At 41.5% G+C, this 3,736-nt stretch overlaps 1 protein-coding gene across 1 annotated transcript in view; it reads left to right on the top strand.

Annotated features, from left to right (window-relative positions):
- RELL1 (RELT like 1) overlaps window positions 1-3,736 on the top strand; it is a 45,144-nt gene that overhangs the window by 649 nt on the left and 40,759 nt on the right. The window lies entirely within an intron of this gene.

The raw sequence follows: 3,736 nt of genomic DNA, 5'->3' as shown, positions 1-3,736 counted from the left end.
GTAGGGACCCGGCCGGCTCTTGCCTTCCTCGGGAGCCCTTCCGCCCGGGCCCAGCAACCTGGAGCCTTGCGGACCCCTTTCCTGCCCTTGTCCTCAAAGGCCCCGCGAGCGGAAGATCGTGACACCGGGCACCGGGTGCGCTGTCGCCGCCTTCCTCCCCCCTCCTTTTTAAAAAAATCTTAAAACCTTGAGGAGTTACAATTTCTTTCCTTTCCAAGTTTTCATTTATTTTCGTGGTTGATGGATTCTTGTAACAGTTTGGGGATTTCTGATTTCCTCCCACATATCCTGGATAAGTCAGGCTTGGAAAAACGGAAGGCGCGTTTGTAAACTTACCTTTTTGTTTTTCTTCTTTGAGTTGATTCCTATCACCACAGAAGGAACCTTCTGTGGTCAGAGCAGGAAGCCACCAGCAGAGATGATAAAATGCTGTCCCCAATGATGAACTTGGAGCAGTTTTTAATTGAAATCTAAGAGGAGGTGTAACTTTTACGGAAGTCCTTTCTCACACTCTTGTTTTTATAATTATAGACACCAGGGATTCCTTACCACCGAGCCCCCTCTTAATTGCCACCTTACAGCAGTAGTTTAAAAAAAATAAAATAAACGTATACCTTCTTGTCCAGCTGGGGTTTCTAGAGCCTGGAATCTTACGTCAGCAAGCTCTTCCAAGCTTGAGCAGCTCCTCTTCAGTACAAATAATAAGCAATAACTGGAAGCCTTCCAACCATAACTATCTCCTCCATAGAAACACATATACTGCTCTTCACTCCTAAGAAGAATCCACTTGCTTACAGCTTGTAAACTGGCTTATCACTCTGGCCTTCACTTTTTCGTAGAAATCAGAATACGTTAGAAAGGGAACAAATATCTCCTGAGTCTTTATTAGCAGATCTGTATTTCCTTCAGCCATCCACCCTGAGGAAATGGCCGCTAGTGACATGTATTATTGGATGGGAGATTTTGGTTTTCACCCTGCATTTCATTGCTGAGACAGGTAGATGCATCGTCAGGTTCAAATTGGACCCCAGGTTGTAGACAGTTCTTAGAGGGCTAGAGTCAGTTGCTCCAGAATTTGAAAAGCTTTACCTGGGAGGGAAATGGTTAAAAATTCAGCACATGATGTATGTAATCAGTCATAGAAGGAGAAATCATCTGTAGAGTGAGTTTGTGTTTTGATGGACCTTTGAGCAACACACAGCTTTCAGGACTGGAATGTGATGACAAAACTCTTAATTACACAGTATAACACTTTAGAAGAATGAGGTATCTAAAAAGGAAAGGGTACAGAGTACAAATATGCCAGTGTGACTTTAGACCTGTTTTGTGATGAAAAGATGCCCTGACCAGCGAACATCTGGTCCCCGTGGAGTCTAAGACGGTGTTAATGTTTGTAGGGAATGTTTTAGGGAAGTAGGGAGAAAGATGGGGAGTAATGTTGAGTGCCTGCTATGTGTCAAGCTTTGAGTTGGGCACTTTATATTCATTTTTATACTTATTTCTCAATTCTGTGAAGTTATTTCCAGTGAGGCACCTGAGGCCCAGAGAGATTAAACAATTGGCCCAACATCACATAGCTAGTGTATCCGTCAGCATTCAGTCCGAGAAGCAGAATCACTAGGAGGGGAGTGTGTGTGTGTGTGTGTGTGTGTGTGTATCTTTTATCTTTGATAACCCAGCCTGCTTGATTCCAAAGTTCATTCTCTTTGCACTATACTGCACTGCTCCCCAGAGATAAAATAGAAAAGAAATCACCTTCAGCCGTCTTGTTGAGATTCTAAGATAGGGAGTTTAGGACATCATAATATTGTAAACATGGGGTTATCAGAAGATGGGAAGTAGAGAAAAGAAGGACAGTTAAGTTCACAGTGGGTAGTGGCAAAGTCTCTGACTTCCTGCCTAGTAGAAGAATCTCATTAAGCTTCTGTCTTAGTAGCAGCATTCGAAACTATATACCACCGGCACCAGAAGGGATGATTTTCCACATCTTGGCTTATTTATGTCTTTTAAGTTCTCTGGTTACTTAGGGCTTAGTTTCTCTGCAGACAGTGGGCATGGCCTTTGAGTAAGGAGTGGGCTGAAAAGGACCAGGGGCTGGTGAATGAGAGGTGCCCTCTCCTGGGGCTCTGTGGGCTTCCATCCAGCCTCCTGATTCCTCATTTAGATGCTAACGATAAGCTTTATTAAATTTTGGGTTCTCCTTTGGCCAGGTAGCTGCCTAGCTGTATATTTAGATTAATCTTAGTCAGTGGACAGAATGCTTTGAGAAGGCACTCCTTGGTGCTTGGGCTTCTGTGCCCAAATTTCATTTAAAGAGAAAATGCAAAATTCGAGGCCTGCCTGTCCTTCCCTATCTCCCCATCCCCACCCCACCCCCGCCCCCAAATAAATCAAACAAACTATTTGGGCGTTTCAGTAGTCCCTTTGGTCTCTCTCTTTGAATGAGACAGACCAAAGCCCCAGGTGACAGAGAAAAAAGTTTTCATTGTTACTTTTTAAAAAATTGTCTCTGATGTTGAAGTTTAATTACACATTGGGACAAAAGAGTTGTTATTTGAAACCGTCAAAAACATGATTTAAATTGTCATTGGTTAAAACTATTATGTTGAGTTGTTTCTGCGAATTTTAGGGCAGTTACTTCGGAAATTCTAAAGATTTGTTGGTCTGCTAAAAAGCAGGGAGAACAGTGAGTCTAGCTAAAATTGGAATCTGCAGTTAGTACGCTGTGGGCCCTTTTCGGAGGAAGGAATGCAGTGTTTATTATACCTGTTTTGTGGCAGGCTCTGGTCTAAGTACTCAGATCATTTAATTCTTACAACATCCTGTCAGCTATATAGTTTTATTCCTCCATGTATAGATGAGGAAATTGAATTCTGAGAAGTTAACTTGAAAAAGTCACTTACATGTGTAAGTTGGATTTTGACATTGACTCACATGTATTCAATTCTGAGGCCTATTATTGTTACCAAATCATTTTGTTTTTCTTTAGAGTGAGGAATTTCTTTTTACTGTAAGATATTTATAAATAATCATTAATAGGGTAATGGCATGATAGAGTAGAAAGAGCACCAAGCTCTAAGTCAGAACCCTGGACTTGAAGCTTTCTGGAGTGTGGCTCTCTCTGCCTCCATTTTCTTGCCTGGAAAATGGGTGTGTGCCAACCCCTATCTTTTTCTGCCTTACTGGCTGCTAGTGAGGAGCAAATGAGCTGGTGTCTCTGAAAGGTCTTGGCAAACGGCAGAGTGGTATATATCTTCTATCCTGTGTATCTTTTTTCCTGTATTTCTTACCCAAAGTGCCCATTAGACTAGACTTATAATGTCAACCAAACTGTCTAATAAATGTACACCACACATGTTTTCATTATGGAAGTGGTGTTGATTTTGCAGTCATAGGTTGATTGTAAATATATAAAGTCTGGAGTGACACCTCAGATTCATGAGTTTACTGCCATTGACTGGGAGTTAAGTAGCCAAACCTTTTTTTCCCATTTCTCCTCAGCTAAAATACAGTGCTCTTGGTATTTCTGGATAATTCCCCAAAAGATCTAAACTTTTGGGGGAAAGGGAGAGAATAACACTTGATCTCATTACTCTAAGACACTTGTCACTGTCAGCCTATTTCATTCTGGTCTTCTTTGTATGTATTTTCTACTTGGAGGGGATCATAATGCAAAGATACTTTTTTACCTGGCATTTTTTACCTAATGTTATACTTAAAGGTTTCTCCATTTCCC

Source organism: Lipotes vexillifer, unplaced genomic scaffold (assembly GCF_000442215.2).
Source record: "Lipotes vexillifer unplaced genomic scaffold, Lipotes_vexillifer_v1.1 scaffold153, whole genome shotgun sequence".
Taxonomy (NCBI): Eukaryota; Metazoa; Chordata; class Mammalia; order Artiodactyla; family Lipotidae; genus Lipotes; species Lipotes vexillifer.
This window is presented reverse-complemented; position numbering and strand designations above follow the sequence as displayed.